Below are 18,890 nucleotides of genomic sequence, written 5' to 3' on the forward strand. Positions count from 1 at the left end.
ACATACATGCAGCAAGGAAAAGCAGTTCAGGTATGCAAAAAAAGCAGCTGGATTCCAGAATCAAGGGAAATATAAGTGTATGCTATCATGTGAACTAAGATTTTAATTTTTTAATGCTAATATGAAATTGATTCACTAAGCAGTTTCTTGGGAAAATTAATACTAAATCTCACAACAGATGGAATTCTAGTTTGTTGTCTTTTTCTATCCTCTGCTGCTTCTGGCTTCAAAATTTCAGTTAGGAAAGTCAAAGTTAGAAGAACTGAATGAGAAAGAATAGAACCACAAGGGGACAAATCTATCAGAAAGACAAATTCAGTATATTTTTCAATAAGGAAATTAAAAAAGGGATACTGTTTATTTCTAAGCTACTTTTTAAAGAGCAAGAGTTTTAAGGGAAAAAATATCTCATTCTTTAAGCAAAATTTTGGTAACATATGTCATGATATCTATGTGTAGCATGCATTAGTATTGCTTGCATCCACAGAATCCAGAAACTCAGCTATCATTTCTTTGCTTTTGTTTCCCTCTTTTCATATTTAATCACCTGTAGTGAGAAATCGATACTTTGTGGCCAATGAAATGCCTACTCCAAGACATGTGGCAAAGTGGAGGGCATTTCCAGCACTCCTGGAAGTCACATGGATATTTCAAGACAAAGAGACACATGAGCTACCTGCATCTTAGAGCTTCATCCCACCGAAGTACTGTAATAAATTCTAGTGGTCACTATTACAGAGGTGTCCCTGTAAGTTCCCTTTGATTTCTTGCCATTTCCAGGTTTTACAATAGCTTATGGTGGCAGCTCAGTGAGCCAAAGGCTTTGTCTGAACAAATCCTCGGCTTCTTTTTGTCTTTCTTTGGTCCAGCTTTTGACAGTGAAACCTGCCTGAAGGGCCCAGTCTGGCAAGGTAAATTCCCAATGATTTATGCAATGTCACTTTCTCGATGATTAACCTGAATAAATCATGCTGGTCTTTTCAGCAGTGACCTTTATATTCTTATCAATTTTCAGAGCAAGAAGAAATTAGCCCAGTCCTCTCATTGATCTTGTGAGGGAAACTGTACCTCATAGCAGGGGTTCTACTGATAGACAGTGAACACTACAAATAAGTTATCAGTTTACTTTTAATAAAGCATCTCACAATGTATTATTCTAGCAACGGGTCTAAATCACTGTAACTATAACTGTTGTTTTCAAAACCTTTTAATCTAATTGGAAAATCTTCCTTCGTACTAGTAATAAACACTCACTAAACTGTCTGCACCTAATTGAGCTATAATAATTTATGGGTACTCCCTACTGTTTTTCCCCTTTTTAATCAGACAGACCGCTTTACGTCTTTAACTAATGAAATCTAAGAATCCACCTAGTAGATCTGGTCAAATGTCACTAGTGAATAAATCTTCATTAACACTGGCAGGTTCCAAACCTAGTCTCCATCTTGATTTAATTATTGTCTCACAACTGTACTCTTGTCAGATTGCAAACACTTTTTCTCCATTTCTTCAAATAACATGCCTTCATCACCAGATCTACTTGTGGAGCACGGCCCTCTGACAGCACAGCCCTCTGTAGCCCTTGTAATGAAAGCAGAGCTGACTTGCTAATCTAAGCAAGACCATGTGTCTCAGTCACGGGCACTGCTTCTGTTTCAGCTTCCTCTGCAACTTTTTCTACTTCTTACCTTTGTCAGTGTAAAAGCACACTTCTATGAGTTCGCTCAAGGTGTCCAAACCCTGGTAAATTAAAGTACACCACCCCAAATCAGAAAAGAACAAAAGATAAACTAAAATAATTTTAAGAGGAATAGAATAGTTCCACAATAGCTATTTATCCCAGTAGGAAAGTTTTCTTGGGAAATTCACTAAGGTCAGAGCAAAAGGAATTAGATGATACTAAGTTTGGAGCAGTGTCACAAAGCTGGCCCCTACCAATGACCAATCAGATCCTCTGGAAAGGCCTTATTAACTATATTTGCAATAAACTGACATAGCATTAATTTCCCTGAACTGTTCTCAGAAACACTGGCTGATCAGGTTTATTTTGAAAGCTTGTTTTTTTTTTAATTCCATATGCTTCATTTTGAAATATGCCATTATATGATTTATATAATTCCAAAAAGTATGCCACTCACAAGTGACTTAGGTACCTTAAAATTAATAAAAGAGAAATAGATGCTGACAAGCAGGACCTGGATCAAAAGAGAAAGCAACAATATTACCATGAGAAAGCTAGTTTAGTTGCTAGTTAGCAAATGCTTAGGTAGTTTTAATCGTATGCCAGTTACTCTTCTAAGTCCTTTGCAAATTTTAACCTTTACAAAAACGCCAAAGAGGTTACTCTTATTAAAAAAAAAAAAAAAAAAGATTTGCCAGCTGAGGGAACTGAGACACAGGAAGTTTATGTACTTGTTAGAGTCACATAACCAAGGAGCAGTAGAACTGGAATTTGAATCCTGGTAGACAGGCTTTGGAGTTAATGCTTTTTCCTCTACATTATGCTATCACTTTGCACAACTGAGTATCTGACTTGATTGAGTTCCCGAATGTAGGGCAAAAATGGAGCGTAATGATACCTTAGGGAAGACATTCCTCTTGGTATTTAATTATAAAAAGGTATCTTTGCACTTATTCCAGAGAACTGTAGTCTCTCAGAATAATCATCCAAAAAAGGATTCCATGGCTTAATGAATTGGGGAACTTTACCCATGTTATAACTTCTTTGGAAATTCACAAAGCACGTCAGTATGCTGAAGGCTCTGGGATGTACAACGAAGACCTACGTATAAGTAGGTGTAATCTAGCATTTGTAGACCTGCTCAACAGTGCAACAATGTTTTCTGGAAGACTCACTAAAATCTTGCAGAACTAATGACTCACCATGAATCATCTTTATGGAAAAGTCATAAAAGTCTTGTTTAATGTGGGTCCTTAGAGGGGCACTGAATAATATACTCAACATATCCTTGACACAAATCCAAAAAAACAAATACTGAATTGGTTTTTACATACTTTCATGAACTTTTTTTTAATTAAATGATTAACACAGAATTACAATGTGTTAAAGATTGTCCTGAATGAAGCTAAACTACATATAACCTTCCTATGGTTATTAGATGGAATGAAAATGGAGTATCTGTCATAATTTCCAAAACTATAACTTATTTAGGTTTCAGATTAGTTGCTTCCCAATTGAAATTTTGGAAAATATGTATTAACATAACCTTAAATCATGCATTAAATGGGGGTAAAGTGATTGTATTCCACAATACAGGAGTTTTTATGTCCATAAGAGAGGTCATTTTTTCTCACCATTGGGTCAATTACTGATCCCCAGAGCCTTGTTTTTCTGAAAAGTTTTATGTAGCCTTTTCTATTTGGGGCCTACAGTTGACTTTTCTGTTGTGCCTACAGTGTATCTTTGCACAGCATTGGAGAAGTCCCTGTCTTTCCCATTTCTGCTTGGATATTCTTCAGTGGTTCGGAGTATGAGCTTTAGACTGGTCAGAATGTGCTTAGAAATCTATCTCCCACTTGTTAGTTCCATAACTTTGGTCAAGTTACTTTACATTGATAAGCCTTGGCTTCTTGACCTATACAACGTGAGTGATGATAAAACTTGATTCACATGGTTATCGTGATGACTGACAAAATGCTTACAATTAAATGATTAACACTGGATCTAGTGTGGTATACCGGTATCACCCAGTAACTGGTGTCTATTTCTATCACAGCTTCAAACTTTAGTTTCCATCAGACACACTGGAGGCTTTTTAACACAGATCTGAGCTTTACCCCCAGAGTTTCTAATTCAGTGGATCTGGAACGAGGCCTGAGTATCTGCATTATTAGTAACTTCCCGGGTGATGCTGATGCTATTGCTTTGAGGACCACACTTTGAGAATCACTGCCATAGAGTACCTGACAAATGTTCTATAAAAAGAGAAGCTGTCAAAGTGGTCATGTTGTATCAGGTGCCTTTATCAGAGGCATTTAACAGATATGCCTATCAGAGACGTTGAAGAAAAGGGCCTTTAGGCAGAATTATTGTCTTAACATGGAGTCTGCCAAGAATAGAATTTTTGAAGAGGTATACAAATGTCTTCAGCTGATATGCATTGGTCTTGTATTGGCCTGGGACGACTTCTCCTTCCAAAACAGTATTGCACTCAAGCTTGGTGCTAGGTAGCAATATTTTGTTTCACTGTTGTTTTGTATCAAATTCCCATGCTGTCACATAATGGTGGTCTATTAGAGCCCATTTTACACTCTCCCAGGTATCAATGGTGCCATTAAGGTGGCTCTCCCCTAAAAGTTATCCAATGAGAAGTAACACTCATGAGTCATTGGGGGCCCTGAGCATGCAACCTGGACTAGAATCATTGGAAAGTTCATCTTTTCACCTTAGAACAGATGGAAGCAGCTAGAGAAAATGATAGACAGAAGGGGAACAGAATTCATTACACCTTCTGAGTTAATATTGACCTGGGAAAAATGCAATGATTTCAAAGTTTGTTCTGATAACTGAGAAAGCCTTCTTAATTAGAAGTAATGTCAAAAAGGTGGCTATTCCCCCAAATTCCTGCTCACTTACCATCTGCTGCTGATAAAGGTTGGCAATTAAGGAATGTTAAGAGTAAGTTCTAATTACCTTCCTACCTCTGTATTTTGTTCCCTTGCTGCTCTTTGATAGCCTTAATTGAAGCCCACATGTGAATCACATCTTCTGCTTCATGCTGGCTCCTTCTGCCTGAATATGCAGAAATCATCATAAATCCAAAGTTGCCCTCTGGTAAGTATCTGTTGTTAGAAACACTCTTATACATTTCAGCTTTTCTGTGTGCACTCATCTTATTGTACCATCATTACTCTGAGTGTGGCAGTGATAGCAGTCCTAAATTCAATTTCCCAAGAATGGTACTTGTCATTGGTTTAATCCTCCTCCTTGGTAAATTTGATGATGCAGTGGAAGTGGCAGCCTTTCTCACCAAGCCCTCACCAAGTGTACTGAAATCTGTGTGGTCCTATTCATGTCACCTCTTCTTTTATAAGTCACAGAAACAAATTTTAGAATCTCTATTTTTAGTAGGGAAATTTTGCTTCCTATGCTTTGGTACTGCCAGTAGGAGAACAGAAAAAGAAGAGCAGTATTATGCTGGAAGTAATTTATGACCGCTGAGGCTTTGGCTATATAGGAATCAGAGCTTGTTTACCCTCCTACTGTCAGATAAAAACTATGACATTCTGGCTCCACATTGCTGTGGTGATTTTTGGAAGAGAGATTCACCTCACTGCACTGACCTGGAAATGTACAAAATAACTGTTTCATTGAGGCCATCATAAATATATCTCTACAAGTGGTGCCCAGAATTCATAGATCTCTAAATATCTGAGTTTATGAAATTTATTTATATCCAGCATCTGTTCAATTTTTTCACTAATTATTTTAGCAAAAACTGAAGAGCCAGATCCTGATAATTTTCCACTTTATCACACAATTCAAAAAAGCAGCAACATACAGGCAGTTATTCTTTGTGGAGTGCTTACAGGAGCAAAACCATATGCTGTTCTTGTTTGGGATACTTATAAATTTGTAAACATTTAAATGTAGTTATCTTTAAAACTGGTATTAACTCCCAAACAATTTAACGTCAACAACCCAATACCTAGAATGTCTTTCATACAAAAGAGTTAATTAGGTTTATATATGTATCCCTGAAAACAATTGCAAATGGCTTTCATGTGTTTGCATGAATAATCAAAGTAGGTTATACATTAATACATTACCTTTTTCCTTTTAAAATAGTTCACTAGGACTTGTAGTCACTGAATTTTAAAGTTAGGACTTTAAAATCATCTAGTCCAGTGATTTGCAAGCTTGAATATGCATTATAATAAGCTTTGGTGCTAAAGAATATATACTTGAGCTCCAGGTATGTACGAATAAGAATTTGAGATGCTTATTCACTGGATGAGTAAGAACGAGAACCTGGCATGTATATTTTTAGATGTGTAACAGATCATTCTGATGGGCGCTTGTATTAGTTTCCTAGAGTTGCCATAAAAAATTATCATAAACTGGGCTGCTTAATGCAACTTAAATGTATTCTATCACAGTTCAGGAGGCTGGAAGTCTAAAATCAAGGTGTCAGCAGAGCCATACTCTCTCTGAAAGCCCTGAAGAGGAAGAATCCTGCCTTGCCTCTTCCTAGCTTCTGGGGGTTGCTGGCAGTCTTTATCATCCCTTGGCTTGCAGTTGCATTGCTCCATTCTCTGATTCTGTTGTCACGCTGTCTTCTTCCCTTTGTGTCTGTGTCTCTATATCTCTCCTTATAAGGATACCAATCACTGGAATTAGGGTCCAACCTATCCAGAATGATCTCATCTTAACTTGATTACATCTGCAAAAATCCTATTTCCAAATAAGGTAACATTCACAGGTACCCAGGGTTAGGAATTAAATATATGGTTGTAGGTAGGGAGGTGACACAATTTAATCCACTAAAGCACCCAAAGTAAAAAGTTCTGATCTAGTGTCTCTAAAATCTACTGACATCACTGTGTTTAAAATAGAGAAGTTAAGCAACTTATATTGGTTTTCTGTTGCTCCATAAGAAATTACTCCAATTAAGATAATAAGCCTTTATTATTTAACAGTTTCTGAGGGTCAGGAATCAAGAAGTTTAGTTGGGGTGTTGTAGCTCAGGGTCTCTTATGAGGTTTTAGTCAAACTGGTGTCTGAGGTTATAGTCATCTGATGGCTTAAATAGGGTTGGAGGATCCACTTGGAATCTCACTTAGTTCTGCAGTGTTAGTTGGCTTTAGGCCTAAGTTCCTCACCAGGTCAGCCTCCCCAGAGGGATGTTTGTGATATGACAGTCAGCATCCATCAAAGTGAGGGATATGAGATAGAAAAAGAGAAACCAAGACAGAAGCCACAGTGCCTTTGGTAACCTAATCTCAGAAGTGAGATAACATCTATTCTGTCATATTTAATTGGTCATACAGACAAAGGAGGGGACTTAACAGTGTTTAATACCAGGAGGCATAGATCACTGAAGGCCATGTTGGAAGCTAGCTACCATAAGTGGGGAGTCAGGCATTTTGACTTCTGGACCAGAGACACAACCTTTGCCACTCAAGGTGTGATCCAAGGGTTGGCATCGCTTGGGAGCTGAGTAGAAATGATGAATCTCAGGCTTTATGTCAGATCTAGTGAATTAGAACCTATATTTTAATAAGATCTCCAGGTGATCTGTATGCACACTACCTTCCGAGAAGCACTAGGTTAGAATTACTGACTCAGACACATTGCCCTTTTGAAAGCAGTGCCTTGAGTAGTACATCTAGTCCAAAGAGACTGTCATTGCTTGAAATCTGCTATGAACTTTGCTTTGGGACAGAGCATAAGACACCCCAAGAAATCAGCATCTTCCCCTTGTGGCCACACTATCTTACTGCACCCATAATAATATTTTACCCTTTGGTCACACAAATTTTATTTAACCAGATCGATTCAAAGATGTTTAATTCATTTTAAAATACCAAAAGTCCACTTAAAGAATAAAAATCTATTCTACAGTAAAGATATTAAAAATGTATTGCATCCTCCAAAGATTTTACGATCCCAAATCACAATGCTGTTTTCAGAAACAGTGCCATGTACTTCTAGCCTCTCAGCTTCTAAAGGGAAGATTATGATCTCACCCTCAAATAATTGAAACCAGTGGTGAACTGAATCTAACTAGAAGTACAACAAAACTCAGGCCAAAATAAAACACAAATTACATTAACTCAGGCCCCTATACCAACAGCTTGAGAGAATAAGAGGCATGACGTCCAGAACACTGTATACTGGTTCCCATTTCCAGGGGAAGACTCCTCAACTACACGGAGAGTAGCAAACATCATCACTGTGCCAACCACCAGAAATAGCAGTCCAGACACCTCTGCCCACTGAATCTTGGTACTGGAGTTTCCAAGGAAAACAATGCATCAAGCACTGGATGAAACAATGCTTTACTTACATAGAGAAGGGACAGAGTGAGATCAGCTTCTGTAGTGGGTGTCGGTTCCCATGGCCTGCAGGTCTCTCTCTCAGCAGCCAATGCAGGGCAGTTCTCCTATGTGCAGCCCTCCCGTGCTGCAGTGGAAACACCCCATGCCATCCCTGTGAAGGACAGACATAGTGGTAGGGTTGATCAAGTGCTCTATAGCACACACATGTAAGGAGAACCACAGAGAACCCACTGAACATGAAACAGGGAAAGGTATTTCCACACAAGGTGATAAGCGTGGCATAGGCTGGGTGAGCTTTTTTAAAGTTTTTTTAAAACTTTTAAAAAAATCGAATGGAAGATTCTTTAAGTTCTATAGTGCTTTACTGTTTTCAAAAGTTTCACACACATGATTTCATATAATTCCCATAATAACCCTTTTTTAAAATCCTCTACCCCTATATTGCCCCTTCTCCCTTCCCTCTCCCGACTGGTAACCACTAGTTTGTTCTCTATATCTGTGAGTCTGCTTCTTTTTTGTTTTATTCACTAGTTTATTATATGTGGAATCTAAAAAATACAAGTCATCACATACAGTATTTGTCTTTCTCTGTCTGACTTATTTCACTTCGCATAATGCCCTCCAAGTCCATCCATGTTTGCTGCAAATGCCAAAATTTTGTTCTTTTATGGCTGAGTAGCATACCATTGTGCATATATACCACATCTTCTTTATCCATTCGTCTGTTGATGGACACTTAGGTTGCTTCCAAATCTTGGCTATTGTAAATAACGCTGCTATGAAAACTGGGGTGCATGTATCTTTTCAAATTAGTGTTTGTGTTTTTTTTCAGACATATACCCAGGAGTGGAATTGCTGGATCATATGGTAGTTCTTTTTTTAGTTTGAAGAATCTCCACACTGTTCTCCATAGTACATTCCCACCAACAGTATAGGAGGTTCCCTTTCTTTTGGTAAGGAAATGTTCCAGGTCCAAGGCCCATTCTTATGAGGCCGAGTGGGAGTCAAAAGCCTGTAAACATGAGACTGCCTTTCCCAACACACAAACTTTTCTAAGTGGCAAAAAATATTTAATGTCATACTTTTTTTGTTGTTTTTTATACAGTTACTGTCATGTGATAAAACACATCATGTGTTTTTATTATAAGATAAAGTAAAATATATATATATATATATATATATATATATATATATATATATAGTCAAAAGAGAAAAGCATCAATAAAATCAGACTCAGAGATGGCCCAGATGTTGGAATTTTCAGAGACTTAAAAATAACTATGAGATATAATGTTAAGTGTTCCAGAGGAAAGATTAGCAACTTAAGGGAACAATGGGAGAGAGATGGAAACTATAGAAAGAACCAAAAGGGATTCCTATGGATAAAAATATATGATATGAATCATAAAGAATTTATCTGAAAAAAAAAAGAATTTATCTGATGAGCTAATGTGGTCTGGGCACAGATGGAGAAAGATTTAGTGAACTCGAATCAATGTCAATAAAACTTATCAAATCTGAAACTTATGAACATAGACACAAAAATCCATAACAGGATATAGTGCATCAAATCATATAATACATAAAAGGCTAATCCATCATGATCAAGAAAGTTTCTCAGAAATGCTGTTTGTTCAGCACTAACATTTTTACCAATTTAATTACCATATTATGAAGAAAGTATCATAAATTAACCTCAATAGAATCAGTATGGGCATTTGATTAAAATTTAGCACTCATTTTAATAAGAACTTGCTGCAAGTGAGAAATAAAAGGAAACTTTCTCAGCCTGATTTAGGGCATCTCTGAAAAACCTACAGCCAACGTCATGCTTAGTGATGAAATATTCATCATTTTTCCTTTGAGACTGGGATGAATGCAAGAATGTAGACTCTGACCACTATGCTAGAACATAATGCTGTTTTATTTTAGAACCACAGGTTCTCACCAAGTAAGCTAAGACATCTTATCCAGGGAAGTCGTGTCCTCTACCTGTTTTCTTCCACCCTAGAATTTGAAGGTAAATATACAGTAGTGATAGTCTCAGACTTTGGTGTCCCTCAAAGTCACAGGACATCACTCACTTTATTAATTCAGAGTCTACTATGTCTCAGGTGTCTACTAGGTGATGGGGAATTATTTATACTTCTTTTAAGAACATACAGATAGGTGGAGGAAGTAAAAAAAAAAACAAAACATTGTTTTTTTACAAAGCACAAATGACAGTGTGCTTCTACAGATATAAGCACAGGCTGTCACAGGCACATCGGAGGGCATTAACCTAGCCTGGGAAGGAAAGGCCAGGGGAAGTGAGGAAAGTCTTCCAGGAGCAGGCAAATATTAATCCTCAGATTTGACTGTGATCCAGTAGTTCTTGCTATAAGGTCCCAAGTCACAAGCACCAAAACCAATGTAGCCAGAAGAATTTCCTATTGGCCCCAAGGACAGTTGGCCTTCTTTATTAGCAATAAGCCAGAGACAACACATTCATTTGTTCCCACTTGAGAGCAAGGGGTGTGTATCCAGCCTCAGCCTATCCAAGGCTCATGTCCATTGCAATATACTGTTGGACCTTCTTTTAAACTGGGTACGGTGTGTGCCCACTTGTGCTGATCAGTCCTTCCTGGTCTTGGTCCTACTTTGCCTGGAAGCATCTGAATTATAATTTTCTGTATCCACTACTCCTAATTCATGTGTATAGAGAGGACTAGATAATGGGCAGGTGCTAACACTTTTACATGTTCCCAAAGGAAAGAAAGGAGAATGAAGATGTGTTTTGACAGAAAGGATAACAAATGCAAAGGCTTGAAGGTAAGCAAAGCATGACTCTTTCAGGGAACTGATAGTGCTTCAGAAGGAGTAGATTTTGAGTGGCTACCATGGGAGAAGCAAAGCCATAAAAGGGCCTACATGTCACACTGAAGAGTTTAAACTTTCCTTTCCCTTAGGCCAACAGAGAGCTATTGAAGGGTTTTAAGAAAGAAACTGTGTCACTACATAATTCAGGTTTAAGAAATATTACCCTGGTGATAATGTGAAAAGTGAACTTAAGGGGGCAAGACAGGAGTCATGGAAACCATTTAGGAAATTGTTACCATAGTGGACTGCGAAATGATGATGCCGTAATTCAAGGTGCTGGTGCCCTGGTGGAGAGAAAAGGACAGATTCGAGAGATTGAACAGATAGCACTTGGTGGTTAATTGGACATGAGGAATGACATAGGATAATTATGCTTTAGCCCTTCCTCCTTCATCAAAGGATGTTTTTGTAACACTGTTTTACTCTATGTTTTATATTGATACTTCTTCACCAAGCATGTATTTCTCACTTGTTAAAAGCCTGAAAATGTTCATCCATTTGTAATGTTTTTTTTATTGTCAGTTCCTAAGATAGCAAAGATAAAATGTATCTTTGAACAAACTCTCACATCACTTTCCAGCAAAAAACACCTTGAATACTCAGGTATAAATAAGATATAAACACAAGATACAATTTTCATCTATTGTGATACGGCATTACATATTTCAGTGGAAACTTGAACTAAAAGAGATCTAAGAAAAGAAGTATTTTAAATCATTTTCTGGTTAACCCTAAATTAACCAGAATTTTCTCCTTATTTCAATATTCATAATTGAAAATCTTATTAAAATTAAACTGTTAATCCTTTGCTTTACTATCTACATCATACCAAACATAATTTTTTGATGAGTCAAGGTTATTTTTGTTCTCTTTAAGTCATTCTTATAAATATCAATTATTAATCACCCTTCAACCCATTCTATATTCAGTAATGACTTTGCTCATTAAGCATACCAAAGGAAGAGTAAGCTGAAGCTTCTTTAAGAAACAAATACCCTAGTATAAAAAATAGCATAGTTTCAAGGGAGATATTTTAGAGAAAGCTTTCAGGAACACTATGGAGTGTAGACAATCTGTGTGTGGTCATGGCAGGAGGTGGGGGGAAGGGGGTGCAGTAGTGCAAAGGCCTCAAGGAAGGGGCCTGGATGGTGTGTTTAAGGACCAGAAGGGAGTGACTATGGTTAGAATTGAGTGAGCAAAGAGAAGAGGTACATGGATAAGCTCTGAGAGGTAGCCAACTATAGTGGTTTCGAAACCTAATTCCCAGATTCTTTGACACTTCCCTCACTGACAGGTGGAGCTTATAGGTCTCTCCCCCTTGAATGGAGGTGGGTGACTGACTGGCAATGTGGTTGAAGTTATGCTGTGCCAGTTTCTAGGTCCAGACCTTATGAAACTGGTAACTTCTGCTTACTGTTCCTTGGATTGCTTGCTCTTAGAACTGCGAGATGTGCAGGCCACGTGGAGGGGCTACGTGTAGATCCCAGCTAACAGGGCATGACCACCTGCAGCCAGGATTAGTTGTCAGTCTTGTAACTGGTAAAGACTGTCAGATGATTCCAGTCCCCACCATCATGAAAGAACCTGAGAAAGAACCACCTAGCTGAGCTCAATCAACCCCAGAACCATGAGAGAGAATCATAAAATGATCACTGTGGGGTGACTTATTACACAGCAATAGGTCATCAGAACACCAAGTTCTATGTCCAGTAAGGCTTTTTAGTCCAGTAATGGCTTTTTAGGCCATTATAAGGCTTAGACTCTGAGTGACAGGACTGCCAATTTGAAGGTGGATAAGATTTGACTTCTCTTTTAAAAGGGTCACTGTAAGTGCTGGTTTGGTGAAACACTATAAAGGGTAAGGGGTAGAAGCAAGGAAATTAGGCCACTGATGTAACTGAGGTGTGAGTTCAAAGCATTTCCATTTAAGGTGGTAGCAGTGAAGTGGGTAATAATGGGTCACGGGCAGGATATATCTTAAGGGAGACTGAAGATATATCCTGACTTGATTTCCTGAAAACAATGTGGGTATGGTCCATTTTTATAAGCATATTCTCCCAGGATGATCCTGATTTATAAACATTTTCCTTCAGTACAGAGGAGGGTATGTATATATTATTTTGCCTTGTTTCAGTCTATTTATGAACATAGTTGAAGGGAATATTGGAATAGCAGGCACTTGCTGTTTCTGTATGTTCTATTTCATTCTACGGAGCATATTTCACTTGTCACTGGTGGCCACTTTTACAGCTTTCTTTAAACTTCCACAAATAAGTGCTCCCTCTTCCTTCTTTGTTTAAAGTAAGATAAGTGAAAATTAGAGGAAGAGTGGACTAGATGTTATCTGGAGCCCACCTTGATGTTTTCACCTGATATCTGTCACCTAGGGAAAGATTTAATTAGATGGCTACTGTTCTCACTGTTATGTTGTGAAATTTTTTACTTCAGTGGCTTACCTTGTCTTATAAAAAGAAATATATAATTAAGCCCTATGGGAAACCATGCACTTTGTGGCAGCTTCCACATTTGTTACACTCTTGTAAAAATACAGTATGCCAAGTCAACTATGCATAAAAACGAAGTTCACTTTATGTGAATAATCTGTTCAAAAATGATGAAAAGAATGAGTTTAGAGCAAGGGTTCAGGAGATTTAAAAAAAAGGCAAAAAAAAAAAAAAAACCAACCCAATGCAAATATAATACAAATAACAGAAAAAGGAAGGATTCGGGGATTCTGGTTATGAAAGTGTTTAGGGAAGAAGAGCTAAAGAAATCATTAATTGTCATAAAAAATATAAGTAACTGAGCTCCCTGAGCCCAACTGCTCACAGCTGCCCTCTAACACTGAAGTGTGAGCATGTGTCACATCAATCTGAGCCCAGTTTGTCTCATGTGGCCTGAAGGTCTGAACCATTTCACTAATATTTCACACAACTTTAAGGCACAATTTCCCAATGAAGAGAACCACCAGTCTACCAGGTAATGCTAATTTTGCTGATGAGATCTCAAAATTCAACCCAGAAGACACCAAATACTAGCCAAACAGAAAGTGCCCTTCACCCACAGCTTGGCTCTGAAAGCATTAAATGTGGAAGATGGGAAAGTAATATTTTTACTTTGACTTTACATTTAAAGATAAGAGCGACTATCAGAATTTCTACAAAATTATAAATAGAAGGAAAATGCGATGCCTGGTTATAACAGCTGCTGGACCATTTGCAACACCATTTCGGTGGGGGGGGTAAGAAATGAAGCATGAAAATATAGTAGAGGCACCATCAGAGAGTCACATGAATCTTTTGAAATTATAACCTAATTAGGCCTATGGGAAGAAACTGCCTTGCCAAATACAGGTATTCATCTATCATATTCTGAAATATCATTTCTTCTCATTATTGTTCAAATATATTCATTGAAAATAAGCTTTGCAATACTCATTGTCAAGAAAAAAAGTGAAGCACCATTTAGTGGAAAGAATCAGAGTTTTAGACCTTTCTCTATCACTAACATGTAAACCTGGACAATTCCTGATGTGTCTGGTCACAGTTTCCTCATCAGTAACACTGCAGTTTAAATACCTCTCCCCACACTCCTCCTCAAGCCCTTGCTTTGTCTTGTTTGTAGGTTGGCTCAGCCTAGACTATGGTGGGGAAATGTAGATGCTGGTCCTTTTGATTTGCACATGTCCCAGCATCTCTGGGATCCCCCACTCACAATAACGCTGACCACCTTCTAGCACTCCTCCTCTCTTGGGTACAGGCTGCTGAGCATGGGAGTTAGTGGAGAGGTGGAGGTTGTCCTCCTTGGTCATCTAGGTCCTTCAAATAAAACCAAGACCATAACACCAAGACAGCAGGGCTAAAGGACTGTATTACTGAAGGACTAGGTTACAGTACAAGGGCAGTTATGATGGAGGAGGGCAAAAATCAGCAGCATGCACTAAATATCTTCTCCAGAGTAAGTGTTGCAAGGAAAAAGTACATTCTGGAGTGCATCTCCCTTCTTAGACGAGCTTCCCCACCCTCAGTTTCTACAGGATAGTGGAAATAAGAACCAGGAAGAGGCTTTGTATTTTAGGCTTCTTCTTCTACTCTTCAGAAAGAGTAGAGATGAGTCTTTGAGGCCCTGTCACTTGTGCAATAGTGTAAACTGCAATAATGTTCATCTCTAGAGCTTTTACTTCTAAATTTTTAATGGTTACATATATTATATTATATGCTCACATCTCCCCCCAAAATTATAATATATGCTCACATCTCCCCCCAAAATTTTCACTCATTCACTCATTCATCTTAAGTATTAAATGAGAGCCTACTCTCTGCCAAGTTAATAGTAAAATAGTAAACAAGTCATTTAAGCGAGAAAATCTTAGATTGTGATTAGTGCTCTTAAGATATTAAACAGGGAGATGAATGAAAGTTGCATAAAGGGGGTGCTACTTTAGGTAGGATAATCAAGAAGGTCTCTGAGGAAATAACATTTGAGATGAGATTTTGTCTATGAGGTTAAGATAACAATTGTATCTACGTTGAAGTTTTTTGTTGAGGATTAAATGAGATAATGTATGCAAAGTGACTACCACTGCATGGCTCATAGTTAGGACTCAGTAAATATTAGCAGCCATTATCCATGTTATTTTTATCATTAATCATTATAACAGCCTGGCAAGATGGGCAAAGAGACTATTGATATTATTTTATAGATAAGGAAACTAACTCAGAGAGGTTAAATGACTTTTCTATGGTCACACAACTTATAAACGGTAGAACCAAAACTCAAACCCCAGTCTTTTGACTATTATTCCAATGCACTTTCAATGCACACTGTCATATCACCTGGGAGCAACACCTCTATCTATCTGGCTATCTGGCCATCTCTCCCTCTCTCCATCCATATCCATTCACCTATTTAACTAATTAGTCAGGGTTCCCCAGAGAAAAAGAACCAAATGGATAAACATAGATTTATCTCCTATCCTATGTTCTTTCACTCTCTCTCTCTCTCTCTCTCTCTCTCTCTCTCTCTATACATACACACACACACACACACATATATAAAATGAAAAGAACACATAGGACTACTATATAGAGATATAGATATATCCCTATATCCCAGCAAGATTGGATGTTGCAGACTTGAGCCTGAAGATCATCAGGCTCAAGGGAGAAAGCCTTCCTTTTCAAGGATCCCAGTCTTTTCTCTTAAAGTCTTCAACTGACTGGATGAGACCCATCCACATTATGGAGGGTAATCTGCTTTACTCAAAGTGTACTGATTTAAATATTAATCACATCTAAAAAATACCTTCACAGCAGTATCTAGACTGATATTGCCAAAAAACTGGGCACCTTCGTCTAGTCAAGGGGGAAAATTCTATACGTACTTTCCTACCTATCTAGGAGTGCATACTACCTTTTGTCATAGGATTTACATTGAATTAAAGGAAGCTCTTTCTTAGTTTCAGCTGTGGATTTGGGAGGTACAGGCAGACTCAGATTCCTGGAAAGCATTCTTCCATGGTTGCTCCTTGATAGAATGTGCTTGTTCTAAATGCCGTTATAAATCATATTTTATTTTAGTTACATGGTTATAGTGGATGTACATCACTGTTCCAGGTATGTGGTATAACTGTTTCTTTTCTTTTAGCTCAGCTGAACAAACAAAATGCTTTCACAAAATAATTTCCCACAAGCTCATTCTTCCATAACAGTGTCAAAGAGACCCCAAGAGGAGAAAGTAGTCTTCTCTTTGTGTATATGAGGGTATTGGTTTGATTCTTGGTTATTCATTAAATTATATAAAACAAATATTTTGCAAGTTTGATAAAGAAGTTGGTTGTCAAAATAAGGTATCTCAGTCCTACCCACTGTATCCATAATATAATGCCTAGATATTTAAGGTAATAATCTGCAATGTATATAATGATTTACGTATATAAATATTTGGAATTGTGAAAATGAACACAAATGAAATATTTAAAAGGCAAATGGCTAACTATATTAGAATGCTTTTCAGTCCTTCAAAATGTTTTTTTATAAAGACATGGAAAACTGCTTATGAATTTATACAATTAAAGTAGAATTCTCTTTGTCTCTATTTATAATATCCCAATTATGTAAAAAAATGCATAGACCAAAAGGATATCTATGTAAAAATATAGTTATCTATAATGACTATTATCTCTAGATGATCTTATTTTGCTTCTTTATATTATCTTTATTAAAATTAGCTTTTATGCCATACATGTACATTTTTATAATAAGTAAAAAATTAGCTTAAAATTTAAAATAAAAAAAAACCCTAAGTATCCTAGTTCCATGTGGTGAGCTTAAGTGGCATACTTGTGGCATATAATCTCTTTTTAATGCTCAGTCTTGTATATACTAAAATAAGAAAAACATAGCATATGCCTAGTCCATTCTATTGGCTATCAGACTTTTATCACTTAATTTAGGAGATAAATTCTAGGAAAAAAGTAAAACCATTTCTCAGTTTCAATTTGTACCTCTAGATCTTCACACCATGAAGTTTCTCTTAAAATTGATGAGCAGTTTGTGTGACTGTGCTCACATTGTTTCCCTGCCTGGAAAACTCACATCTTCTCTCTCATTCACTTTGCTCTAACTTCAAGGTCCTGAACAAGACTTGACACCTCCAAGAAGTTCTCTCAGATACCTCAAGCCCAGAGTAATCTTTCTTTCTCATATTCAGCACATGATGTATTACAATTGATGTAAACTGAACCCTTGACTTCATCTCCTCTCTTCCATTAATTGTCCTTTATTTCCATTAACCTTCCTTCAGATTTATCATCGAGTCTTTTTTTTTCCAACAAACTTACTAAAAGCCCCAGTCTTAGCATTAGTTTTATTATAACAACAGTATACAAACTAGAACGAGCCAAAAGGAGAGATACACAGGGCAAAGTTGGGGAGAGTTCCAAATGCAAACTTTCCAGGGATGTGGTTACCTTCTCAGAACCAAAGTGTGATAATACTCAAAAAGTATTGCCAACCAGGGTACTTCAGCTAAGCTGCAGTGTCCAAAGTTTTCATTTAGTCTTCATTCTGTGGGCATGACTGATTAAAAGATTTGGCTATGTGATTGAACTCAATCTCCATCCTCCTTACCCTCAGAGGTAGGATAGATATCACCTGGGTCAAAGCCCAAACCCTCTAATTACATGATTGGTCTTTCTGGCATGGCCAGCCCCCATTTTGAGTCATTTCATTAGCATAAACTATATAGGGGCCCACCACGATTCACCTTGTTAGCATAAACTATCAAATGTGGTCCAGGGGCCCACCCTGGATAACAAAGACAGTCTTATCACTTGGGAAATTCGAAGGGTTAGGAGGTTATTTCCTCAGAACTGGGGTAACAGCCAGCCAAATCCTTTATCACACAAAATAAGTACACAAATTTAACAACTTTCTTACCAAGCAGAAGAAAATTGGTCTCCTTAGATTTTCATGCGTGCATTTTTAAACATAATGAGAAAAAGGTCAGTGGCCATAGTTTATAAAGTATCTATATCTTGATTCAATATTACATTTATTAAAATGAATAAAACACAATATCAAGCAATTAAATACTGTTCATATCCTAGATTTTCATTTGAAACAGAAGGGGAAGTATTTTTTGCTGCCAAGCCATGAAAAAAACGTGAACAACACTTTTTGCTATCTGAACTGAAATCTTGAAAAATGAAAGAGTAAATGATAAGCTTAAAAGTAAGTGAATTTAAAATGGATCAAAGACCTAAATTTAAGAGCTCATACTATAAAACTCTTTGGAAAAAAAAAAAAAGGAAAATCTTCATGACCTTGAATTTGGCAATGATTTTTCAAATATGACACCAAAATCACAGGCAACAAAAGAAAAAATATATAAATTGGACTTTATTAAAATTAAAAACTTTCGTGTATTAAAGGAGACTATAAAAGGAGTGAAAAGACAACCCAAAGAATGGGAGAAAAATTCTGCAAATCATGTATCTAATATGGATT

The sequence above is a fragment of the Mesoplodon mirus genome (genome assembly GCF_964341445.2).
Source record: "Mesoplodon mirus genome assembly, chromosome: 2".
NCBI lineage: Eukaryota > Metazoa > Chordata > Mammalia > Artiodactyla > Ziphiidae > Mesoplodon > Mesoplodon mirus.